At 45.4% G+C, this 11,566-nt stretch overlaps 1 pseudogene; it reads right to left on the reverse strand.

The window, feature by feature from the left end:
• Positions 1-1,348: 1,348 nt before the first annotated feature.
• LOC112400399 (mitochondrial carrier homolog 1 pseudogene) lies at positions 1,349-11,558 on the reverse strand (annotated as a pseudogene).
• Positions 11,559-11,566: the final 8 nt, after the last annotated feature.

Consider the following 11,566-nt stretch of genomic DNA (forward strand, 5'->3'; position numbering starts at 1 on the left):
GAGATATTACCAGGATATACTGCTAATCAGAAGAAGCAAGGTGTAGAACAGTGTGTAAAAACAGGGGAGGGAAATATATATATATATACATATATATATATATATATATATATATGTGTATATATATTTGTTTGTATAATCACAGAAAAGCTCAAGAAAAACACTTAAGAAAATAGTAGCATTGATTTCCCCTAAAGCTGGAATTTCCTGGTGGAAATTTTTGAAGTATTTCTTCAGTGGCCAGAAAGCTTTTCATTCTATACCTTTTTCATTTTTTGATTATATTCTTTGAACATGTAAATTATTTCTTAAAAAGCAAATTGATATAAAGTATATAGAACACTGGTGACACATCAGCATGCAATACGTATTAGTGCTTATTTAAAATTTCAGTTTAATGGTAATTGATTATCTTCCACTAAAAGATATGTAGAGACTTAAAAAAATCAGCTGTTTAAAAATTAAATACTATAAATTTTATAATATACAAATAATTTTAAACAATAATATTTGCCTTACTAAATTATAAAGGCATTTCTTTTAGCCCATGCAGTCCCACAATCTGGGTCTGTTACCATTTACGTTTCTCATAAACGGTGTTAAAAGACCTGGCAACTTTATTTTACTTTCTTCGAAATCACCACCAATGCATTTATTTGAGGGGAAAAGGGTCAACTCTTATTAGGAACTTCCAACTGGACAGGACTAGAGACACTGATCTACCTAACATCTGGGTGTTCACAGCCACACAAGTAACCATATCCTGCACGTGAGGCGTCATCATGAAACCGACGAGCATTTGACAAGGGGGACACATTCTGAGCAGTCACACGGTTTCCATTCAGAAGGTGCTGCCTTATCAGAAAAGCAGTGTTGAGAAAAACGAAGACAACCTCCTAGCAAAGGCCTGGACATGACGGTGGCTCCTGAAAAGGGATCACACCCTATTTACAAAGCTGGAGAGCGAAGCTCCCAGCTGAGCTGCAGGGTAAGAGGGGGGCTGACCTGAGGGCTGTGAATGGGGGCTGGGATCTGACCTCACGAGCCTTTGCTCATCCAACCTCAGGCTCCACGAGCCATTCTCTGGCCCCCTGCACGAGGCAGACTCGGGAAATCTGCAAAGCCAGGGGATCCTGCCCCACCTTCCCCAGGCCTAACAGTGACCAATGCACTGGACGCAGTCTCACTGCCACCCAGCCCCTGCTTCTGGACAGACGCATGGCACCTACGGAAACTGAAGTCCAGCTGGCCTGGAGCACATCTAGGTCTTGCTGGGCTGGTCATCTTACACGTGTCCCACGATGGTCAGGCCTCACCCACGGTGTCCTGGCCAAGACAGTGTGCTTTTTTAGGTGATTCAGGTTACTCCAGGGCAAGGTATGATCCTGATGACGCCCGGCAGAGAAGGAGGCTGGAGCTTCGGAAGAACTGGCCCTGCACACTAGGGTCCTTCCAGCAGCGGATCCGGATTCCAACACTGAGGAGTGAGGCGGCGGCCCAGCCTGCAGGTGTTCACAGCCATGAGACCGCCCACCAGCAGGAAGGGGTAGGTCAGTACGCTCACTGCCATCCCCATCACATATCTGGGGTGGCTCTGGATGGCTAGGGCCTGGCTGAACCGGGAACCTGGATTCTGGTCGTTCCCCAGCCCCCCTGGAGTGTCACCCACCAGGTAGGCACTGAGGAAGCAGGCCAGCAGGTTACAGCCCTGCAAGGAAACCACACCTTCCAGGAGGTAAGGGATCAAGCCGACAAAGAATCCCAGCAGCCCCTCTTCTGTGAAAATCTTCCCAATGGAGCTCAACTTTCCGCTGTACTTGGCCTTCCTCCCACGAACTGGACCATGCAGCGCGCTGAGATGACATGCAGCGGGTGGGCCAGCATGTGGGACATGCCTTGCATCATCATCAGGTAGGAGGTCTCCTTCACCACCGTCGTCAGAGACGTCTTCGTGCCAGGCTTGACGGAAACCTGCTCCATCTCCTCCGGAGGGAGAACCTTCTTCACGCCGCCTGGGTCACGGTGCAGAGGGCGGTGGACGCCAGCCAGGGGCTCAGGCCTCAGCACAGCACTAGGTTCCCACCCACCGCGCAGTGTCCGCGGCTTGGGTGGAGACACTCGGCGGGGAGAGGACCTTCCTCTCCGGCACGCTGGTCCCAGTGGTGGGGGGTGGGCAGCGGTTCGCGACCCCCTAGGATGAGCAGCTTCGCTAGAGCAGCGGCTGTTTGAGCACTGTCACTTCCGTGTGCAGCCCCACAGAAAGAGCCTCGGCGGCCAGCGCCATCTCCAGGCTGCCACTCTGCCCGGCTTGGTTCCGGGTCCGGTTCCACCTTTCCCAACACTGATGTCCGGTAAGTTAAAAAATCTACTAAGTGTCCGTGGACAGAGGAACGGATGAAGAGGCTGTGGCACATATACACGATGGAATATACGACCCGGCAGTAAAAAAGAACGAAATAAGGCCATTTGCAGCACCATGGATGCACCTAGAGACTGTCATACTGAGCGAAGTACATCAGACAGAGAAAGACAAATATCATATGGTATCGCTTATAAGTGGAATCTAAAACAAATGATACAAACGAATTTATTTACAAAATAGAAATAGAGCCACAGATGTAGAAAACAAGCTTATGGTTATGGAATAAGGGTGGGGAGGGATAAACTGGGAGATTGGGACTGTTATGGACACACTGTATACATAAAATAGGTAACTAATAAGGACCTGCTGTAGAGCACAGGAAACTCTACTCAATCCTTTGTAATGACCTCCATGGGAAAAGAATCTATAAAATAGTGATCTATGTATACATAAAACTGATCGACTGTGCTGTACACCTGAAACTAACACAACATTGTAAATCAACTATACTCCAATAAAAATTAATTATAAAAATAATTCTACTTAGGCAACATGACTAGAAGGAAACGTTTTCCATATACGAATGAAAATGTCTCATGAGTTAGTCTTTGAGCAATTGAAAGTTTTGGGTAGGTAATACGTGTCATTCAAGCGTCTCTCAAACATTCTTAGATTTTGAATAAGGAATGAAAACACTGACCGTACTCTAGAACTATTTATTTATGGTCGAGTTTTGCTTACAGTTCCGAGTTTGGAGCAAATCTGGATGAACTGTGAGTACACGGAGAGTTCTTTTTCTATTTGACTGCATGTATTTAGACCATCAGGGTGTACACTACCTTTTTCCTCAATAAACTGAGCACCTAGGGCTCATTCTTATCAGATGTTCTACTATTAACATTCCATCTTGTTCTCCCCTATACTTTGGGAATAACAGCTTTTCTTTCACTGGTTTTTAATTTTTAATTTCTTAAACAGTTTTTAGGCCATGCTATATGTATAATATTAACAGGTGTCCACTGGTGAAGTATGTTCTGGAATTTAAGAAGACTTAGATCAAGTGGTGTCTCCCCTATAAAATTGTTAGAGATCTCCAAAGTTGAATCTCCCATTCTTTTCCCACGTCTTGAGTATTATACATGTTATTATGTATACGCATTATTATACACAAATTATACATATTATACATATATTATAATGATTTGTCTCTTTTGTAAAACAGTGAACTCTTTAAAAACAGCAAGTCTATTTCTCCTTATAACTATATGTCAGGCCTGGCAGGTATTAGGTACTCAGTTATGTCAGCTGAATAAAGACAGTTTTTCTCAGTAGATGTTATACTACTAATAGAAACACTTCAGCAAGTATTATCACTTTATCGTACCTTGAGTATTTTCCTAGATATAAAAGTAAACTGAAATGAATAGAGTCCTCATCCAGCATGTCTCAAGAATCTGAGTACAGAGGAATTCTGTTTTCCTAGATCCCATTCCAATTCAACCGTGTACTAAATAATTATGATCTAAATTCTCCATTTGAAGCCTAAAAGATTTACTTATTTATTTAAAATTTATTTATTTTTGGCTGCATCGGATCTTTGTTGATGTGTGTGGGCTATCTCTAGTTGCGGTAAGCAGGGGCTACTCTGTTGCAGTGCGCGGGCTTCTCATTGTGGTGGCTTCTCTTGTTGCAGAGCACGGGCTCTAGGTGCGTGGGCTTCAGTAGTTGTGGAACGTGGGCTCAGTAATTGTGGCTCGTGGGCTCTAGAACGCAGGCTCAGTAGTTGTGGCACACAGGCTTAGTCGCTCCGTGGCATATGGGATCTTCCTGGACCAGGGCTCAAACCCGTGTCCCCTGCATTGGCAGGAGGATTCTTAACCACTGCACCACCAGGGAAGTCCAAGATTTGTTATTTTTTAATGACCTGAACACACAGCCTCCTTCCAACAGCATGGTCCAGTGGTCACTTTTAAAGGAATACTCAAGAAGCAGCTGAACCAGCTGGCTAATGTTTTCTCAAAAGCAACAATGATAAAACTATCATCACTAATGATAAAAACAAAACTGTTTTATTGGCAGATGTTCCCAAACATCAAGATAGAGAAAGAGCAATGCTCTTGCTGACCTAGCCAGCATGTTTCACGGCCTGACAGCTCTGACAACATAGCCTTGGGACATATTCTTTAGCTTCTTCTACCTGGCTTCCTCCTCTGTCAAAAAGGATTCAAACACCAGCCTCACCGCTTTGACAGTCAAGGTTGACTTTTTTTCTTTTTGGATGATGCTTTGTAGTACAGATTTCTGGGGCAACCAGCAGAGTTCCAGGACTTAAATAGATCCATTGTTGCGATTTGAGGAAAGCCATAACCCTCTCCAAAACCTTTCTTCTTAGCAAGGTGAGATATTCCTTTCTGTGGGCAAAATTCAAGCTCATTTCTCTGCTTCACACTGGTCTGATATCCAGGGCACTCGAATGACTCTCCTATCAACAGCATAGAAATCCTTCATTTCACATTGTCACTTGTCATCTCAATGATGGAGCCACAATTCAGAGCCTGTTAAAAGCCTAGCTGATACCACATAACCGTCAGCAGGAATTGCAAAAAGAACATGATAAGCACTTAAGCCCTGGTTTCACTAAACATAGCCATCCTTCGAATTTGAATTCTAGAAATCTATAACCCTCAATAGACAGTACTATTCTGGCCACCTGTAAAGATGACTTAACAATATGTTCCTTTGTATACTTGTTTTTTTTGGGGGTTTTTTTTGCGGTACATGGGCCTCTCACCGCTGTGGCCTCTCCCATTGCGGAGCACAGGTTCCAGATGCACAGGCTCAGCAGCCATGGCTCACAGGCCCAGCCGCTCCACGGCATGTGGGATCTTCCCGGACTGGGGCACGAACCCGTGTCCCCTGCATCGGCAGGCGGACTCCCAACCACTGCGCCACCAGGGAAGCCCCTGTATAACTGTTTTTGAGGGTCAATACAAGAAAAAGCCTTGGGGAGTAGTAGAGTCTGTGTTTTGGTATTGCCATCCATCGTGTTATTTAATGCTCCTCTTATGAACTAGGGGGGAACCTAGAGATGGCAGACCCATCAATGACAATTCCATCTCAGTGTGAAAGCTCCTGAACAGGAGGGAGGTGGCTTTGAGAATGTTATAAAGAGAAACGGACAGATTGTGACAATGAACATTTCTGAGGACTGGCTGCCTGCCAGACGCTTTCTGCTTCTGCAGAGTGAGAGCTTAAATATTTCTAGCCCATGATACTTTTTAAAAAATAGAGAAGGTATGACATGAGGAGAACGTAATTTGAGTGTGGGGACTTGCAGATAAGAGCTCAGTTTTGGACACAACAACTTTGGTGGGATGTGGTATAGGAAAGAGGACTCAAAACCTTCCATGTGACAACTCACCTTTTTGAACTTCAGACTGTCACCACCAGCCATCAGTGTTGATCTACAATGGTTGACATGGACGCTAGGACGCAGACGATGCTTACAAGGCATGTGAAAGCATCAGGCACACAGCAGATATTCAGCAATGTTAGTTCTTTTAATTCCCACAAATCATTCTGCCAAAGGAACTGGATCATGCTGTGGGAAAAAAAAACCTCTTTTTCCAAAGACGTTTAAATGTCTACAGGAATTCTATACTGTACTTATCATTTTCAGAAAGTTTAAGGACATTAAAACTAATGTTAAGATTATTGGGAATAAGTCTTACTACCATGAATTATTCCATTAGAGATGTAGTACCATTGATTATTAATGCCAGAGCGAGGTCATCAAAGACCTCCGTGGTCACTCAGTGGATGTTTTCAGTCCTCTTTTTACTTGACCTCCCACGTTTACCTGTCAACCTGTTTTTCACTTTCTCCTTGAAACATTCTTTCTTTCCATGATACCGCATTGGTTTTTTTGGCTGCGCTGCACAGCTTGTGGGATCTTAGTTCCCCGACCAGGGACTGAACCCAGGCTCTTGGCAGTGACAGTGCGGGGTGCTAACCACTGGACTGCCAGGGAGCTCCCAGACACCACATTCTTTCCTTGCTGTGTTTCCGACTTTTCTTCTCTGCCTTCATTTCAGACATATCCTTCTCTCCTGGGCCTTTAAATGTTGTGGTTCCTCAAGGCTCTGCCCTGGGACCTCTTCTCTACTCACCCTCTGCTCTGTTCCCCCCGAAATCACACCTGTCCCCATGAAATTGCCACCCGTATACTAATGACCCCTAAATTTCCATCTTGATCTTAGACCTCCCCCATGATATATCCAATTAACTATTCAACATCCCCACTCGAATGTCTCAAGGGTACCTCAAACTCAACGTATCCAAGACCAGACTTAGGATATTCCACTCAGATATTATCTTCTTCCAGTTTCCCACCATAAATCGCAAATAGCCTCCCCATATCCAGGTGTGGTCTGTCCTTCATCCATTCTCTGTCACATCCCATATCCAATCCATTGCTTGGAACTGTTGATTTCACACCTCCCTCCCCATTTGGCTTTCTCATCTATCAATTTTTATCCATCTTTACTATCAGCATCGTTGCACAAGCTAGAGTCACCTCTCACCACTACTAAGTGGTGCACAGCCCTCCTTCCATCTGTTATGGCTCCTTTGATTTTGTTCTCCATGCTAGAACCAGAGTAATCTTTAAAAATGCAAATCTTTTAACGTTAACCCTGCTAAAAATCCTACGTTGCCTCTTTAGAGATAATCCTAAATCCCCAACGTATCACAAAAGTCTCTGTCAATCAAAAGGTCCTAACAGACCTTCTCTATATAGATGCTTCTACTTAGTGTAACCCTTCAGTCAGTCACCAGGATTTGTTACTTGCATGTCTATTAGTTTCTTTTGCCTTCAATCTCTGCCCCGAATTAGGGATATTCATGGAGATGCCAGAAGACTGGCACCAACTCGCTAATCTCTCTGCGAAGTGATTAGGAGGAAATTTTATTATTGTTTTCTTTTTCTATGGAAAAGTGTTTTATTTGCCTCAGTTCACATTCTATAGATAATGACTTACAAAAGGTATAGAAGCCTAAACTGTTTAAGATGCCAGGTCAAAGCCAAGTTATAGAAGGATAAACCAAGTCCAGTGCTGATGTCACAAGGACCTCGGGGCCCTTTAAATATCTTGGAGTTTCTTACACAGTGTTTAAATCTTATAGGTTTAAAGATACAGTGTCAGGTTCCATCTTTCTAGTACATAGTGAATTGGCTTAGGAGGCCCCATCAGGCAACTTTCGTGACCTTGCTAGCACTTATTTGCCTGGTAAGTAAAATAGGATGTTAAGATCACCTATGACACAGAGTTATGTTGAGGATTAAATAACATTAATTATGTAAAGCACTCAGCACAGAGGCTGGCACACAGCAATGAGCAGTAGGTGTTGGTATTATTTCTGTTTGTGATAATTATAAAATCCATTTTGAGGAAGTCCTTGGAGATGAATGTGAACATTTTTCTTCAGAGAGAAGGAATACTAAGGATTTCAACAATGGTTTTTTGGGTTCACATTAGTGTATCATTGGTTTTGGTCTATCAGAGAAATACACATTTTGCAATGGAAAAGTTAGAATGAATCTTATTACTCCTCACAAAAGGAGTAGACATAAACCCTCTTACTGGTGTCACTGTGCACCGGTCATCAATACCCTTTTTTGTTGCATCCCCTCCAGCTCCTGGAGGATGGATCTTGTCACATGGGGGTCCTCAGGCCCAGAGCGCATGGCACCATTTCTGTCTGTGGGATGATTTCTGCTCATGGCAGAGACTCTGCTGTCCCTTGGTGGCATCTGCTGTCTTCCGTTGGTTCAATGTTCCCACCTGGAAGACCTACAATTATCCTTAGAGAGTCACACATCTAGCAGGCAGAGCCTGCACGCTGCCTTTCCACTCTAATGTTTAACGGTTGACCTTGCACTGGAAGCAGCCGTTTCTCTGAGCGGCTCAGAGCAGGGGTCCTTACTGAGGACGTTCTCCAACACCTTGCCACCTCATCCACACCAGCGCTCCTTCTAGGAGCAGAGTCATGTTGTCTCCTTCGAGAGCTGCATGTGGACCTCTTCCCCGAGTTCCGACTTTGCTGTCAGAGGCTGACTCAACATCTAAGGTCCTGAAGCTTTCTCCCCAGTCCCTGGTGTCCTTCCTGATTTCTTACCTTTGACAATGGGGTTGGGTGTTACTTCAAACTGGTCTGGGTCCTTATCACAGCCTATTCCCATGTGAAGGTACAAACACAAGTTTATTTTTCTATAACTCACCTTAATTAAGTTCAGTTTTGAATTGCCTCTTCCAAACGGTTGGTGATACCATAATCTCTGCCAATTCCTGGTATCTCCCACCAACCCCACAGCTGAATCTAAATTTGAGAATGTCTAGTTTGGTGATGAGTGTTTAGGTTGGGAGCCTCTGGTTTCCAATGCCATCTGTCTACATGGGCATCCAGTGAGAAACACAGCACCATAATGCAGTCATCAGTTTCCCCAGCCTCTGTTAGGCTCAGAGTTCCCTTCTGCAAGCTCCCTTTAAGTGTGGACGTGTCTTTCTTCTTCCACAGCACACCTGGATATACAGGGATACCGCTTTGCTCACATTCCACATTAGGGCACAGAAGGTCTTTGAGAGTCCGTCTAGTTGCCACCTACCTACTCACACCAGGTGTCCCATGAGTCCATATTCTCTCTCTGGGCCCACTGCCTTCCTGGGCGGTGCTCAGGTCTCTGGGCACACCTTCCTCCTGCTCTCGGATCTCACAAACCCAAATATGGAGGTCTGCAGTGTCCCAAGGATGGGACTGGGGAGCTTGGTTCAGACTCCCTATCTCGGGGACAGTGGAGACTGGCCCCCACTGCCCCCCTCCTTCTCTCTTGCCTGTACCACTCACAGCCTCCTTGGTCCCCAGCACAGGAGATGGGTTTGTTTTAGTTTTTTCTGCGAGTAGAAAGCCAGGCTCTTACAAAACATGTTTTATCCAAATCTCTTGCTCTGCCAGGAGTCTTTTTTGTTCCTGTAAAGCCAAGCCTTTTGCAACACCAAAGCCAGGAAGGACGCTTTCTTTGCCGTCACATCTTCCCTTAAAGCAGTAAGCACAGAACGCCTAGCTGCTCATCTGGGGTGGAGTGATGCACAAAAACATCGAGAGAAGAGGATAGTGGCTGGAGGAGACAACCTGTTAATACTGTCCTGCCACACTTAACAAGGAACAGACAGAAACAGTAATAGGCTCTTCGGAATAATATTCTTCCCTCTCTTGGGATGAAATTGTGTCCTTAGCCTTCAGAGATAGTGCATAGTCTTGGCTCTGTTCTAGCTACACATGGGCAAGACTTCAGAACTCAGAAGCCCTGTCTTAACTAAGCAGACTGACACGTTGTTTTCTAGGAGGATTTATCTTCTCACTGGAGATCAGTTCTGGAGAGGTTTTCAAAGGTGTGATTCTGTTATTCGGGTTGGTTCGAGGAATATGACAGTTTATATAAAGCTGTTACTTTACTGTGAAAACTCTAGACACAGTGAGAGTAACATCTGGATTAGTCTCTTACACCCAGAAACCTGTATAACAGGAAGAATCACGTTCTATTTTCTAAGAACGCAGAGGCAGCCTCAAAGCACCTTTGCAGTTTTAACTTCATTTTAAAATATGCTGATATTAGTAATTATTAAGTATTGGCTATTTATGGTTAGTAATTGCTTACACTTATTGAGTACTTACTGTGTGTCCGATACTAAAACACCTGGATAATTCACTTAATCCTCATAAAAGCCTTAAAATATACATATTGTTACCCAGATTTAGATGAGGAAACTGAGGCAGAGAGGCTATGTAATTTGTCCAAAGTCACAGGATAGCATCTATTAGAGATTGAATTTGAACCCCCCAAAGTCTGACAGCCAAGTAGCAGTGCTAAGTTATGCTGCCTAGTTAATCAGGATATTCATCTTGGTAAGAATGGTTATGAGGTTACAGTGTAAAAGTGACAATTTTTGGAATAATAAGCTAAAACCTGCTTTTAAGCTAGTAAATCAGAATAAAAATTTTAATTATTATGTATCCTTTGATATTTGGAGGCAAAGTCAAAGTTACCAGCTTGCAGCCCGGAAATGAGACTGGGTTAGAGAAGAGTTTACTTCGACTGTTATTTATCAAGGGGCCCAGAGGTTATGTGCTGAGCCCTTCTGGATCTTCAGGGAAACAGAATGGATAAACACCATGAAACCGAAGGACATCAACTCATAAGAAATTAACATTTTACAGTAACTGTTTTTCTTTTTTTGGCTGCACGGCGGCACGTGGGAGCTTAGTTCCCCGACCACGGACGGCACCCGCGTCCCCTGCACTGGAAGGCGGATTCTTGACCACTGGGCCCCCCCAGGGAGGCCCCTACAATAATTTTAAGGCGCTGGAATTTGAAAAGGTCAGCGCGAGAAGCTGATGGAGCGGCCCTTCTGGAGTTGTCCATAAAGGCACATGGAGACAAACGCTCTTGCTAACATTTTCTCATAAACATTCTCAAGGCCAGACACCGGGAGAAGCGTCGGGGACAGAAAGAGAAAAGAAAAGACAATTCTTGCCCGGGGTTCCATTCTAACGGGAGGAGACAAATGAAGCAAGAAGTTAATAAGCAACGAGAACGCTGCGAAGTGCTAAGGACCACACCACCCTTCTCCAGAATTAGGCTGCACGAAGAGGCGAGGGCGTGCTGCCCCGCGGCGGGGCCAGAGGCCTGCACACACGCCCCTACGGGGACCCGGGCGACAGCAAGGCCGCGGCTCCGGGAACCCTCCGCCCGGCCCCCGCCTCACTCCCACGGCCGGGCGAGAATCGAAGCACAACACGGCCGCCCAGGCCCGGCCCGGGGAGCAGGAACGCGCCGCCGCCAGGATGCCCCAAACCCCCGGACTTTGGCATTTCCTGCCCCGTTTCCCAGACAAACGGAGCTTCACAGCAGCGGCCCCTCGCTAGTGAGCGGGACCCGGAGGCTGGAAAGGGCGTGGCTGTCCGACACGCTCTCCCCCACGCCACGACGGCAGGAAGAGCCATAAAGCTCGAGCGACAAGGATAGAAATACCTGGGGCTGCGGCTTCAGTGAGCGAGAAAACAGGGCAGGCCGGGGGCAGAGAAAGCACGACCAGGAGAGCACAGCAGGTAGCGAAGTCGGACGCCGCCGGAGGTCGGGAGGATACG

This window comes from Neophocaena asiaeorientalis, unplaced genomic scaffold (assembly GCF_003031525.2).
Source record: "Neophocaena asiaeorientalis asiaeorientalis breed wild unplaced genomic scaffold, Neophocaena_asiaeorientalis_V1.1 scaffold51, whole genome shotgun sequence".
Lineage (NCBI taxonomy): Eukaryota > Metazoa > Chordata > Mammalia > Artiodactyla > Phocoenidae > Neophocaena > Neophocaena asiaeorientalis.